This window comes from Rhinolophus sinicus, chromosome 15 (assembly GCF_057876585.1).
Source record: "Rhinolophus sinicus isolate RSI-liver-muscle chromosome 15, RSI-T2T, whole genome shotgun sequence".
NCBI lineage: Eukaryota > Metazoa > Chordata > Mammalia > Chiroptera > Rhinolophidae > Rhinolophus > Rhinolophus sinicus.
Genome location: NC_142515.1, coordinates 24,959,323 through 24,975,566, shown reverse-complemented (window position 1 = coordinate 24,975,566; position 16,244 = coordinate 24,959,323). Strand labels below are relative to the sequence as shown.

Here is a 16,244-nt window from a genome sequence, read left to right as displayed (position 1 = left end):
ATTCCAGAGTCCTCAACATCTAAGTTGCCTGAAAATGCTATAATTCATTCATGTAATAACAACCCAGACAGTCACCCACTATTTCTTTCAGCATTAAAGATACCTTGGGATCTCAATTCACAATCACAAAATGTTCACTTAATTATGTGAGACAAATAATATGAGAGAAAGATCTAGAAAAAAGATTTGGAATAAAGTTTTAGCAGAAGTAGTACTTGAATATGATTTTGCAGACTAGGAAGTAGTTGAATAAAGGTGTGTTTGATTGAAGAAAGAAGTGAAACTTTAACGTGATCTTGGCTAGACTTTTCAGTGTCTTAAATTACTTTTCTTTCATGAAGTGCTCTGAAAGGAAGCTTTATTACTTGACATATAAAGTCCTGCTATATTTAAGCTTATGTACAATAAGCATGAGTTAAAGCCTAAGGCTGCCATGTTAGGGGGCTGCCTATGGATCACAGCAACCTCAATACCTAATTGCAGACATATACTGATTTCTGCAATTTATGGTAAAATGCACCAAAACAAGATGGATAAGTGGACGGATAGATGGATTGAAAGGTGATAAAGCAAGTATACAAAACTGCTAACAGTAGAATCTACATAGTGAGCATAAAAGGGTTCAATGTAAAATTCTGTCAACCTGGCCGTGTATTTGAAATTTTCATTAAAAAAATATTGAAAATAAACAGCAGTTAAGGAATTTTTAAATATCAGAAAAGATACTCCATAGTCTTGATTTCTTCTTACATATTCAAGTTTCATTGATCCTATAAACCCCTAGCATATGGGAAGTTTCTCTTCCCTAATATTTTCAGCACAGTTTCTTAGTTCCCTATATATATATATATATAAAAAAAAAAAAAACTGATAAAAAGATGACAACAACAAATGTTGACAAGGATACGAAGAAATTGGAACTCTCATGCACTGCTGATGGAAATGTAAAATAGTGCAGCCACTTGGGAAAACAGACTGGCAGTTCCTCAAATGGTTAAACATAGAGTTACCACGTGATCTAACAATTCCACTCCTAGATATATACCCAAGAGAAATAAAAACAGATGGCCATATAAAAACTTGAATACAATATCCATAACAGCACTATTCACAATAGCCAAAAGGTGTAAACAACCTAAATGTTCTTCAACTGATGAGCTGAATGAATGAACAAATGTCGTATATCCACACAATGGAGTATTATTCAGCCATAGAATGAAGTATTGATATAAGCTATAACATGGATGAAACTTGAATACATTAGGCTGAGTGAATGAAGACAGTCATTCAGACATATATTGTGTGATTCTATTCATATGAATTGTCCAGAATAAGTAAATCTAGAGAGAGGGGTTAGTAGGTTCCCAAGAGCTTAAGGTGATGAAGGTTTGGGGTGGTGATAGTTAATGAGTGCAGATTTTATTTTTTGGGTAGTGAAAATGTTCTAAAATTAATTGTGGTTATAGATTCCCTTTGTAATTAAAAGTCATTGAGTTGTACGGTTTAAATGGGTGAATTGTATAGTATATACCTCAATAAAGATGTTTATAACTTTTTTAATCAAGTCAAAAAATCAATGCTGTCTCTCCCTCGTCTCTTCTTCACTCTATGTCTCTCTAGCACTATAACCAAGAAGTGGTTTTACTGACTCTTTTTCTTGTTTTTTGCTTTAGAGGTCCTTAAATTTTTCTTACGTATTCCTGGAAAACTGCTCGTCAAATTTTCTTTTGGAGTTTTATTTCACCTTTGTTCTCGGACTACAATAATTTGTGAGTCTTTCCTGATTTCACTCACTGACTTGACAAATTTATAGAGTGGTTATGTCACATCAGACATTCTATTAGGCACTAAGGTATGAAGTCAAATAAAACCTGGGGCCTGCCCTCAAAAAGTTTACAGTCTAGTAAGGGAGGCAGATGTGTAAACACATAATTAAGACATAAATGAACATTTACCATAAATGAAGTATCTAAAAGTGCTAAGGGAGAACAGACGTTGCCATTAGACTTAGAGTCAGACAACGTAGGTTAAATGAAATAGGCTTAATAGCTTTGAGATCTTAAATAAGTATTTCACTACCTTCAGTCCCCGTTTTTTTTTTTTTTCACTGTAAAATAGAGAAAACGCAACGCACTGGGTCATTGTAATAATTAAATGCAAACATGATATAAAAAGTATTTTATAAACTACATGTTGTAGTACACTGTGACATATCAATATTTTAGAATTAATTGTTTATCTACTTTCTTTATAAATTAATGAGACTAAAGTTAGTAATGTGCCCTAAGATCTGAGAAAAAATAATAAATACAATATTGTTCTCGTAACTGAGAGTAACAGATGGCATTTTAAGAGTTCCTAGAGGAAAAGGAAGCAGCTTGAAATGTAGTGATTTCAAGACTGACTGAAGAGACGGCGAGTATCATGGAAGAAGGGTTAGATCATGGTCGGAAGAGACACAGGCCAACTGGGTAGTAAGCTTGAACAGAAGAACACAGGTATGGTCGGAAACATGCTGTTACAGGCTGAGATCGGAAGGCGAGGAGGAATTTCAGTGAGAGCTGTGAGCTCGCCATACCCATATCGGGCACAGGCATTTCCTTTCAAAAGGTGAAAGGGAAGTTATCTCTGGGAAGACAACAACCTTTCCCAGGACAATTTAAACACAAAGTTTTACTGTAGTTCAAATCTCCCACCAATGAGGACCTAAGCAGCTACACACACAGGCCTTAACAAGAACAGCGCGTTTTCTGGTGGATTTCGTGCTTGCTTATCTGCACAACAGTGACCTCTGGTAAAAACTGTGGGTTCTCTGCATATAGCCTATCCCTCCCTATGTTTAAAAAACCATTGAGGAAGTTTTAAGCTAAAGAGCAAGTTAATCAATAAATCCATATAGAGTCAAGAAGTAAAAAAAATGGTAAAAGGTGGCTGTACAGACAGATGGTCTACATTAAAGATAAGCAGACAATTGAAATTATAATCTTAGATAATAATATAATATAGCAGAGTTAATAATATCATTTGATGTTTAATATTTCAATTCCCAACTCTTGTTTATATATATTTCAATCTTAATGACAAGAAAAACGTAAAATATTTTCAAAAAATCTTTAACATTTAATACATTATTGCCAGTTCTCACTTATCTGGGCATAATAAGAGACAGGAGCCAAAGAGAGAAAATCAATAACATCAGTCACATATATGCGCTAAACGTTCACATTTATCCTACATAATACTTATCATGGTTACTAACAAGTACTTCTAATTGAAACCCAGCAAATGATAGATGGGGGTGGGGGAGGAGAGAGAGACTAAAGTAAACTTGGGAAAACGGAAGTATTTTATGAGAAGTACCTAAATGTCCAGGCCCCAATGACTCCTATCCAGCCAACCTACCGGTATTGAGGCAGCAATTATTACCCATTGCATTTTGGTGGCCCTCCGTCCCAGATCAGCATTAGAAACAACTGGTTATAAAGATTTTTTTTCAATGAGTTGCTTTAAATACCACCAACATTCAACAAAGGCTGAAAAGGAGTAGGTTGAAAGTTACTGGCCTTGGACTGAAAAGTCATTCATTGGGTTCAGATGCACTGTTTAAGTTCTGAGGCAAGACCAGAAGGACACAAACTAAAGACAGAATTGGAAATTTAAAAAAATGTATTCAGTAGCGACAATGGAAGACAATACCCTTCAGGGTTAGGGCAAACGACTGCACAAAAGAAGTGACAGTGGACACTGTCGCACCTGCTGGACACCTCTTTAGGACTGCTGACAACCCTCGGCTGACAGCCCTCCCCAGGAATTGCACCTGGCTGAGAAAAGCTGCTTCTTCCAAGGTCATGCAGCCTGCATCCAATGACTAGTTAATGTCAGGATCTGAAAGACTGACCATCCACCTGACTCTGAAAGGCCATCCCGGCTCCAGAGCTTTGGTTGAATTTGCTGAGCTCTCCTTTGGAATGCACCACAGATCAACTTTTGCCTCTGCCCATTTCTGCCTCTTTCCTTTCCCCCAAAAGTGTAGATCCTGAGAGCACTCCCCAAAAAACTCCCTCTATGCTAATCTCCATCTCAGAATCTGCTTTCTGGGAAATCTTACCAGCAAGCCAAGGAGATACTTGTTTCTTCACTGTGAAGAAACTGGGAAATCTAACCAGCAAGCCAAGGAGATACATAGTTTCTTCACTGTGAAGAAACTATGAAATCAGGAACATCATGGGTCTCTGCTTAACCCAGGACACTTGAGTAGTTGATCAGGTTCTTGCTCAGTTATGCTGTTCAACTCAGTACATGACAACTGAATGAGCTATGGAAAACCCAGAGAGGAGTCAGGGATGCCAAAGGAATATTAGAGGAAAAGTGAAAGAGTTGGATTTATTTCAGAGACAAGTGAAAGGGAGAAAACCAACAGTATAAGAATAGAAAGTAAAATTTTAGTATAAAGGATAGAGGTTAAACATAAGGGCATTTGCCAATAATGAAAAGTGCTAGGGGGGCCGGCCTGGTGGCTCAGGCGGTTAGAGCTCCACGCTCCTAACTCCGAAGGCTGCCAGTTCAATTCCCACATGGGCCAGTGGGCTCTCAACCACAAGGCTGCCAGTTCAATTCCTCGACTCCTGCAAGGGATGGTGGGCTCCGCCCCCTGCAACTAAGATTGAACACAGCACCTTGAGCTGAGCTGCCTCCCGAATGGCTCAGTTGGTTGGAGCGCGGGCTCTCAACCACAAGGTTGCCGGTTCGACTCCTTGACTCCCGCAGGGATGGTGGGCAGTGCCCCCTGCAACTAAAATTGAACATGGCACCTTGAGCTGAGCTGCCGCTGAGCTCCCGGATGACTCAGTTGGTTGGAGTGCATCCTCTCAACCACAAGGTTGCCGGTTTGACTCCCGCGAGGGATCAACTAAGACTGAAAGGACAACAACTTGACTTGGAATAAAGGCCTGGAAGTACACACTGTTCCCCCAATAAAGTCCTGTTAAAAAAAAAAGTGCTAGAGCATGATCACACTTAATAGTGAAGGTAATTTATTCATTTGATATTTATAACAATGATTTCAATTTACTCTATGTTAGGAGCTATGATAAGCATGTCATATAGTGTATTTAGGTCTTTGATCTTCACAAAAATTTTATGAGGGAGTACTATTATTATGCCCATTTTACAGACAAAGAAATCAAGGCTTTCACAGATAAACTACCTTGTCTATAGGGTTACACAGCTAGGAAATAATGAAGGAAGGACTCGAAGCCAGGTCTTTCTGACTCTGAAGCACATGCTTTAAATTATTGCCACTTTGTGTACACATATTGAATACTGTGTTCAAATCTGAGAAGAGGAAAAGGACCTGCTTAATTTTCTTCCAGAGGGAAGAATGACTAGTTCACATAGATTTGGACAAATCATAGAATCTTTTGCAGCCTCTGCTATTGTCTGTGTCAAATAGAGATAATGATGCCTTTTTTTGTCTACCGACATTCAGAAAAACAAATGATTATCTGGGCCCTCTTATCAATAAAATCTAGGATTCTATAATTTTTGTTGAATAGAATAAAATTTTTAAGAATGTTATATGTCTTTTAAGAAACAAAACTATATTATTCACTTACAGGAAGCTGCTGTAAGTGAGTGATTTAGGAAAAATTGAGGCCAGAAATAATGTCCTTATATGCAGTCTCTTTAAAAGTCAAGTCCTATACTTCTGGAGAATAGAGAAGATCAAAAGAGTAGCATTCAAAAAAAAAGAGTAAATTAGGCTTAAGCAATGAGATGTGAAACTTCCCAGAAATAAAGGTATCTTAAGATAAAGATGAATATTGGAAAGCTGGTAGAATCAGGATAAATGTGAAGTCATACTGCAGGTCATTCAAGCAAAACAGAGTAACATGAACAAGATTCAAGAATAAGCATAGCATGTTTGAGGAAGATAAGTCTTTGAAAAAGAAAGAATAACTCTCATCCATATGGAATAACTTAACACCATCATTTTATGAAGGCTGGGGAATAGCCCACATCAGAGCTTCACAAAGTTTTTCATTTCAAGGCACAAGTGTAAATTTTCCATTTGCCATGGCACACACCTGCAGGGTTAATAGACCACTGTATTCCCCTTTTTAAATCAAAATATCTTATGCATTGACAAGTTAGGATATCCAAAATATATCGTTAAATCGGAAAAAACTTCAAATGTGTATTTATGTATGTATGTGTACATATATTTGTGTGTGTAAAAGACTCGAAAAGTTTCATCTAGACACTTTTAAAGACACACACACACACACACACAAACAAACACATATATACATATACACAGAGGGTGCCAAAAAATGTATATATATTTTAAGAGATCTCTTAAAGTGTGTATACATTTCATTTTTTTGGCACCCCGGTATATTCTACAGTTGACCCTTGAATAATGTGGGTTTGAACTGCACAATCCATTTATATGAGGATTTTTTCAATCAATACTGTAAATCCTACAATTTTCTTAGTGACATTTTCTTTTCTCTAGCTTACTTTATTGTAAGAATACAACACAGCACATAATACATATAACATACAAAATATGTGTGAATTGACTGTTTATGTCAACAGTAGGCTATTAGCAATTGAGTTTGGGGGGAGTCAAAAGCTATACATGGATTTTCGACTGCAAGGGGGCTGGCATCCCTAACCCTTGCACTGTACGTACAGAGTTAAACATCTCTCATGCACATGAATTACTCAGATAAATTTAAAAATTAGAAAGAAAAACAAACGTTATAATGTTAAAACAAGAAGAACTTAAAGATCATATTATTTCACTTCCCTTTCTAAATGAGGAAGCAGACAGAGGACCGGAAGCCCAGACTCCATAGTCCAGGACTAGTGTTTGTCTCATTATGTCATACACCTCATGTCCTCTGTGAGAGGTTTTTCCATAGATTGATCTGTCAGAGATAATCTAGATCAAGTGTCAGAAAACTTTTCTCTGTAAAAAAGTAAATAATTTTGACTGTCAGGATCTGTCACATCTTTTTTTCCCCCAACCCTTTAAAGATGGAAAAACTGTGCTTAGCTCTCAGGACAGGGCAAAAACAGACCAGATTTGGTCCACAGACTTACCTAGATGAAGTAGGAGGAAAAAAGATCAGAGGCAAGGAGATCTGTTAGGAGGCTATGACAGCAGTCCAATTAGTAAGGATATAGAGACCCCCAACTAGCGTGGTAGGAGAGAACTGATAAGAATGGATGTGGAAAAGAAGCTTAAATGGTAACTGTGCTCAAACTTCCCCAAGTTTCTGCATCAGTACAGACTGGGTTTTAAATGGAAAGTAATAATACAAAATTTTGAGGCAGAGCTGATTTGTGTTTTGATGTACATTCATAGCCGAGGTCTCAGGGCACTGGGACCAATACAACCAGAGTAAGGAGGTACAACGTTCTACTTTGTCTTTAATACCAGTGCAATGTTTGAATGTTTGTACACTAAAGTTCAGAGCTCTTTCTGGTTCTCAGTCGAAACCTCTAAAAGAGAAAAAGAAGATGGAGAAGTAAAGCAGCAAAGCTCAATCTTAAAGGATTTTCAAATGTGCTTCAGGTTCTTTTTTGGGTGCTCAACAATAGACTGTAATTGCTCTGACACCTCTTGGCCTAAAAACTGCACATTATTCCACATCAACATGCCCCCAGTACAACAGAGAAGACAGAATAAATAGGAGGTATCGTGGAATCGCAGAAAGACTTTGATGGAGACAGGTCTGGGTTCTGAGTCTACTACTTACTAGCCCTTATGCTCGCAGATGAATTACCTGAATCGCACTTTTCTTATCTAATCAATCTGGATAATAACACCTGTTTTACAGGGTTCCTGAGAGAATTACATGAGACATGGCATAAATGTACAAAATAGTGTCTAACATACACGTATGGTAGATGTTCAAAAAACTGTAATTTCCTTTTCTTCCCTGCATCCCCAACCACCATTCAGTGTTTATTAAAAATCTTTCACTGCAGTACTTAAGCTTATGTAATAGAGATTACCTTATTTTGTAAATCAAAGATTACTTAAAAAGTGTTTAGAACACTCACTATCAAACACAGAGGCATGCAACACGTATCCAAGATACAAAATAAAACTGCTAGTTGACTTGGGGAGTTTAAGTCTCTTCATACAATAATAATAATAGATAATATTTGCTCAGCACTTTCTCTATGCTGGGCACTATTTTAAGCTCTCTATTTACACTAAGTTGTTAAATATTCACAACAACCATGTAATGTAGGTAGATCAGGAAACCAAGGCCAAAAGAGGCTGAGCAAGACATGAAACGATGAAGCACAAAGTCACTTTCACACAGTGCTGATGTCACATGTTTGAAAAACAATGTGTCATTATACATCCAGAGCTTCAAAAATCTTCAAAGTTAGAATATTTCATGATATAAAAATGTTCCTAAAATGTTAGGCCATAACTACTAGATACAAGACACATATACAAAGTAATTGCTGCTTTATTTAATATTTATTATATATACATAAAGAGACTAAAAGGGAATATACCAGCATACTATCTGAGTCCATTCAAGCCGCTATAACAAAATACCCTAAATTGGGTGGCTTATAAACAACATAAATTTATTTCTCTCAGTTCTGGAAGCTGAAAGTCCAAGGTCAAGGTGTCAGCCTGTTTGAGTTTGGTGAAGGCCCTCTTCCAAGATACAGCCTGCTGACTTCTCTTTGTGTCCTCACGTGGTGGAAGAGGTGAGGGAGCTTTCTAGGGTCCCTTTTATAAGGGCACTAATCCCATTCACGAGGTCTCTGCCCTCATGACCTACTCACCTCCCAAAGGCCCCACATCCTAATGCTATCACATTGGGCATTAGGTTTCCGACATATGAATTTGGGCAGGGGGACACAATCAAACCATAGTACACACTAACAGGAGTTACTTCTAGAAGAATGGACTGTGGGTAATATGCTTAAAATAATGCGGTATATTCTCCAAGCCATTTCATTTTCCTCCTGGCATAAAAAGAGAAAGGCTCTGCCCTAAACATCCTCTCCCGTGCAGCCTTCTACATAGCTCCCTTGGCCAGATAACTGAACTCAGGCAATGGAATGTATGTGGGAATAATATATGTCAATTCCAGGCCTACCCGATTTCCCTGAAAATAAGACCTAGCCGGACAATCAGCTCTAATGCGTCTTTTGGAGCAAAAATTAATATAAGATCCAGTCTTATTTTACTATAATATAAGACCGGGTCTTTATAATACAATAATAATATAATATAATATAATATGATATGATATGATATGATATGATATGATATGATGCGATGCGATGCGATGCGATGCGATGCGATGCGATGCGATGCGATGCGATGCGATGCGATGTAATATAATATAATATAATATATACCGGGTCTTATATTAATTTTTGCTCCAAAAGACACATTAGAGCTGATTGTCCGGCTAGGTCTTATTTTTGGGGAAACATAGTAGATCTATGTGTGACATTACACACTTCACTTTCCTTTTCTCCTGTCAGTCAGCTGTGATACCACAGTGACTTTGGAGCCACAAAGAGAAGTATCCTGAGTCCCTGATGCTTGAAAGAGTCCCACAGGAGAGATCTAATCCACATTTCTCTGAGAGAGGAGTAAACTGCTGATGTGTGAAGCTACCAACATTTCAGGGTTTATTTGTTACCTCAGTAATGGATACAGGTAACTTTTATAATCTTTATTCCTTTCTTGTATTTTCCAAAATGCCAATAAGGAACATGTAATACTTCCACAATCATAAAATAATGTTATATTTTGAAATGAATACCTTCTAACTAAAGAAAAAAAAAATCAGTTTGGGGAATTTAGCCTAAGCCAATAAACTGAAATTCAGACAAAAATGTATGTACAAAAATGTTTACTAAAATCTTCCTTATAAACATTTAAAAAAAAAACACAACTAACTTCAATGTCATTCATAAAGGAATGTTTAGGAAACTATAGCCATGTGATGGAATATTAGGCAACCAATAAGATGATTTTAATGAAGAACTTTAATGGCATGAGCAAACAGCTGTAATATCATATTAAATAAAAAGAGCAAGATGATGAGTTGTTCAAACATGGAAAAAAATAGTCAAGAGAAATATAAGCAATCACTGCTTGATTACTTAACACTCTTATGTATACTTTTTTTCAGGTTTTCTAAAAAGAGACCATCATGCTTTCATAAGAAGGAAAATGTATCCACAAGAACAGCTCTAATTATGTTGGGAGAGAAGGGCACCAGCAAGCTCACTGATGCAATTGGGCTTCCAGCGGGAGCACTTAGGGCTGTCTGCTTACCTGCCCAGCGAGGGAGGATAGAAGCTGCCAGCTTGGAGGGAAGGAGTAGGAGCCTGTGCCCCAGGAGGACCTGGGGCAATGAGATGGAGTTGCCTTATTAGATAAAGCTTTCCCCTATCAGATTATCAGATGCCCTCACTGTCTGCAGTACAGCATCAGGCCCCAGGGGGATTCTGAGTTACAACTGAAAGGGATAAAGAGACCGTGACTAAATATTTGGAAAATCAGCAAAAGGACACATGGGATGGGGGAAGGGTGGCCTCAGGGAGTGCCGTCAGTGTTCTGTTTCTTAATAGTTACATGAGGTTTCATGTATAACTATTTGTTAAATGTATATACGTGCATATGTTTTATGCACTTTTTAGTTTGCATGTTATATGTAATAAGAAAACATAAAAGAAAAAAAAATTCTGTGTCTTCCTAGATAAGGCAGAAGAAGCTTTAGAGGAAGGAAGGGACAATGCCCACCGCAGGCCTGAGGACCGGCCCAGAGGAACAGGAATCACTCAATGTTAGAATACTGCATGGGAGCTTGCAAAGTGCTTCCACAATGCATAACACATTTTAAGATTCAGAGTGACCCAGAACAGAGAACTTGAACCCAGGCCAACTGATCATATCCAGTGATCTTTCCACCAGACCCAATTCAATGCAAAATACATTTATGGATCGAAAATGTTGTTAAAGATCTGCAAGCATGAGTTTTCACAGTCTTTCTCTAAGACCTTGCTTAACGAAAAGCAATTGAGTTTTTGCCTGCTCTGCTTCAACTGGCCACCCTCCAGGAAGATTAAATGCTTGCCTCAACTGGTACTAAATTGTGTGGACTTAAGAAATTCATTGTGTTTTTCACTTTGTTTTGCCTCTTATTTTTGTTGAAGAAATCGAACTAGGTCTCTCCCATATTCACCTACTGAAATTTCATTTTCCTCAATGATTGTATGGGAAACAGAAACATATATATATATATATATATATATATATATATATATATATATATATATATATAACAGAAACATATATGTTTATATATATAAAACAGAAACATATATATGTATGTATGTATGTATGTATATACATATATGTATATATATATATATATATATATATATATATATATATATATATATATGTATGCTGTTTATTCCTCTAAGTTATTTGTGGATTTGAAGTTCCACCAGTTATTCTGAAGATATTTCTATCTCCACAAGAAAATGCATAATATGAAGAATCAGAAAAGGAAGACAGAATTAAACCAGAAGAAAAGCAAGAAGAGCTTAGCCAAGAAAAAGAAGAGGGAAAAAGTTGAGAAGGTATCAGACGGCAACAAGAAACAAGTGTTTTGGGTATAGATGGAGTGGTTTGGAGGCAAAGAGAACTGTAACAAATGTTGCTCTCATCTTGGATTGTATTTCTTTGACCAAGACATAACATGGTTGCCAGTTTCTAGGGGCAGCACATTAATTGGTGCCCATAAGCAGACTATTTGCTAGGAGATGCAGGAGATGGTACAAAGACTTCCTGCTCTTAGGGAGTTTGAAGACCTTTGAGAGGGGACAGACACATAAACAACTAAGTACAGACATCATAGTGACTAACTCTGCCTGGCAAAGCTGGGAAAGGCCTCACAAAGGAAGTAACACTGGGGCTGGTCTAGGAAGATGAATAGGAGTTCACAGACAGAAGGGGCAGACGGAGTGTGTTCTAAGCACTGAAACAGCCACAGAAATGTTGAAGAGTAGGAAATATTCAGATAATGCCAACAAATCTGAAGCATAAACAGCTGGACCATAAAGAGCCAGGAGGCAGAAAGATAGGAAATGAGTGGGAGAGTAGGCAGAGATGAGGTAGGGGTCCTGCTAGGATCAGGCTGACACAAACCTAGACATTTAGACTTCATTGTTTGGGCAACTGAGGATACAGTGATGCTTGCATATTTTAATGTTAACATAGTTGTACTGCGAAAAAAAGAAAAGAGGGAGTTAGAAATTAGATGGAGGTGGGGACAAAAAATATTAGGAGACTGTTGCAAATAGGACAAGGTAATAGATCCATTCGTGGCACCAGATAGATATGGGTTTAAAAACTGCCTTTGTCACTTATAAATTGTTTGACATTGAGAAATTACATAATCTCAAAGAGACTATTTTCCTCTTCTGTAAAATACAGACAATAATACCTACCTTTGCAGAATTAATGTGATACATATCTAAATATGATAACTTGTCTATTATAGTATCCGGCTACATTTTAAGTAATAAATGTTTGTAACAAATACATTGATAGCACAAGCTGCACTGAGGATCAGGAGAGAGGTCACCGTGAACAAGATTTGGGGACTGACTGGACATGGAATTTGAGGAGATGCAAAAAGAGAGAACAGTCCTATGTTTATCAACTGACTTTGTTCTCTGTAATAATCTCTTAAACCAACCCCCTGAATCGCTACCATCTGCCTCAGCTAGACACCCAGCCTGGTAGACCATTATTCTCTAGCAACGTCATTGGGTGTAAGTTTTAAGTTTCTCTTCTTTCTTATATCTCCCTCTACTTCATTAGCTGAAGTTAAGATTCTCTATTCAAAGATGTCAGATATTCAAAAGAAATGTAGTAAAGAATTGTATTAAATAATTCATATGCAAGGTGATGCTATAATCTAATTAGCAACAACATCAGTTGCAAAATGCTAAAAGAACCCCATCTTTTTATACTGAAAGCTTGACTAGCCCCTAGAGGTCCTACATCCATAGATGACTAAAGTCACTGTCTCTGAAGCTTGAGTATTGTACACACTGGAAGTCGATCACCATTTAAATTATGTATCTGCTTCAATGGTAGAACTGTTGAGATGAGCTGTAGGACAGAAATCACTTGTCATCTATCGTCATGTAAAATTAAATTGTGTGTAAACCTCTATAACCTCTCGTGGTATCCTCAATTAGTACACAGTAGAGGCAAAGCAAGGCCCAGCAATACTTGGAAAAAGAACTAGCCTCAGAGAAGACTGACATATTCCTGGCTTTTGTTTCCTTCTGAAATATCAGAAAATACCATCATAAAGACATTTCATGTGTGAGAAAAACTGGTCTAAAATTTTCCCAAATGTGCAGCCCAAATGCCACTCACCGCCCAGGGATGTGAGCCACTGAGCACCCAGCATGGCTTAGAAATGCCTGAATCAGAGCAAATAAAATGAAATTAAAGCTCTCACTGGGGGCACGTGAGATGGATCTTCAAAAATTTTTAAACAGATTTGTTGAAAGGGAAGAATTTAAGAACTTAAAAAGAAGGGGCTGATTCCTTAATAAAAGCAAGCAGAGTACCATATTGAATGACTGGTGGAGCCTCAAATCCACAAACAATTACGGGGAATAAAGTAAACAGCTAATTTTTTTTTCCCCTTTCTCATAAGATCAGTGAGGGAAATAAAATTTTAATAGGTGAAAATGGAGGATTTAAGCATTATGAGACCTAGTGCTATTTCTTCAACAAAAATAAGAGGCAAAACAAAACAAAAAAATACTACGAATTTCCCAAACCCACATCATTTAGTATCAGTTGGGGCATTCATCTTCTTGGGAGGAACCATAAAATAAAGATTAAGATTGCTCCAATATGTTGCCGAAAGGCCAAACAGCAAACTCTTCTTAATCTAGGGCAGTTGCACTTAGTAACTTGCTGTAACATCGGATGTATGTCTGATGCAGTATCTTCTTACATAGAGAATGAATGTTTAATAAGAAAACTTACCCTTTCAAAAGTTACTCTATGAAAAATCACCGTAATGGAAGCTGAGGAATCTGAACCGTGACAGCACTAAGATACCTGCCCTCTACACTCATGGGCAAAGGGAGAAGCGCTTAGAAGACAGAGATCCATCTACTGCCAAACTGAAGCCAATTTTATCACATTCCAGATGTTCTGCTAGCTAAACATTCAGAGAATAATGGAAGGGAAATGTGTGGTAGACTTTACCCCAAGGCCAGGCCCCTACATCAAAGATCAACTCAAGAAAAAAAAACCATTATAAAACCTTCCAAAATGAAAAAAATATCCAAAAGTGTATATACAGTATAATTTTAACAATATAGAAAGTATTATGCACTAAAAAAAAATTTGGAAGGAAATATGACATATTATTCATTGTTTCTATTTTTGATGGTAAGATTATTTTTTCTCCTACATACATCTATATTCCTCAATAAACTTGGATACAATTTTTTGTATTTTTCTTTATACTTCTCTAAATTTCCCATATTGTCTGCAACAAGCAAGCATTAGTTTTATAGCAAGAAAATAAAAGTTAAAATAAAAAAAAGAAAAATGACAGGAAGGGAAAGGCATAGTTCTAAGGGGACAAGTCTAGAATTTTCTCTAGAATGTCATCATCTACTCTGGAAGTTAACATCACCCAAAGTCTGTAATCATGCTTTAAAAACATAACCAACAGCCTAACATTTCACATGCCCCAGTCTCTGGTCTTTCTGTTTTGCTTTTTCTCTGTGCAAACTCAATAAAATGCTAACAATAATCTCATCCCATGAAAAGCATGTGAGTGAGAAAAGAAAGAAACAGAGCAATTTGCACTTGGGGATAGGAAGAGTGTTTGGAAAGGGTTACTAGAAGGAGCATCTGAAACATTCAGAGAAATATGCACGGGTAAAAATGCATATAAAACCCCAAGTGAGATACAGTGGAGGCTGGCCTTACCGACAGGGAGGAAAGTATGGAAAGGTTACAATAGACAGGAGAGAGCAGAGTACAAAAGAAAGGATAACAGGAAACATACAAACTTCGTATGTGTGTTGTTGTTTTTTTTCACATAGGATTCACAACATTCCTTAGAAAATTCAATTTAGTTGCCCTGTTCTAGCTTGCTAACCAGAACCAATTTAATTTTAAATGTACACGCAGAGCCAAGGGGGACAAAATATTTTGCAATTACTTTTAGCTCCCTGTTGGAAGACAGAATAAGATTTAACCAGTTCTGCTCCAGCTGTGATAACCACCCAGGTTTGTCAGAGAACTAAATGGTGTGCTTTGGTTGAAGATTAAAGAATAGAAAACTCTGTAACACAATTACTTGCTTTGTTTAACAACTTAATGGGAGTGAATTTTTGAGAATGTGACAAATTGCTTTTGATTTATCTGCACAGGGCATGAAATACTGGTGCAAGAGAACAATTTGTTACACAGACAATGTCTACCCTTTGCTAGAAATCTGCCCACTGTCACACTCTATTTGACACCCAGTTAGGTGATTTTTGAAGAACTAGTTTATTGCTGCATTTAACAAAGAGCAGAAAACTGATATATGACTCTTGTTGCCTCTCAGCTACCAGGAACACATTTCTCAGATATCAGTCTATGCAAGCATTCCTTGGTTTTATGCTCTATTGTGACAGATAGGTAAACACACTGATAAAATCAAGTGCTTTGAAAAAGGAAAAGTTATCATATTCACGTATGCCCCTAGCTTGTCATGAAACTTCAAACAGTTTCTGGTTCTGCTTACCATCTGCACAGATTTATTCCAAATAACATAACTGAGTTTGTTTCTTGATTTCTTTCAACATAAATAGAACCATTAAGTTTGGGGCATGTTTATATTCTGGGAGATAATCAGGTCATCTATTCTGATTAGCCTTTACACATAGGCCTGGCCCCTGCCTCTCCAAGGAGCTCAGGCCCTGCTCGCCATCTCGGTCAGCCCTTCCCATTAGCATTGCTGTATCTCTAGAGCATCTGTCCTGGCCATGCCTCCTACTGGGAGGAAATGAGGCTGCTCTAGGTCTGACTGGAGCTCCCCTGGGCTATACTGGGGTCTGTCTTTATTAAAAGCAAAATTTAGGCCTCAGATGGGGACTTGGCAACTATGTCAGATTGTGCCAGGTTTTTCAATTCT

At 37.4% G+C, this 16,244-nt stretch overlaps 1 protein-coding gene across 2 annotated transcripts in view; it reads right to left on the bottom strand.

Annotated features, from left to right (window-relative positions):
• Positions 1-16,244, bottom strand: part of HPSE2 (heparanase 2 (inactive)) — a 530,036-nt gene that overhangs the window by 336,258 nt on the left and 177,534 nt on the right. The gene's annotated exons all lie outside the window — the stretch shown is intronic.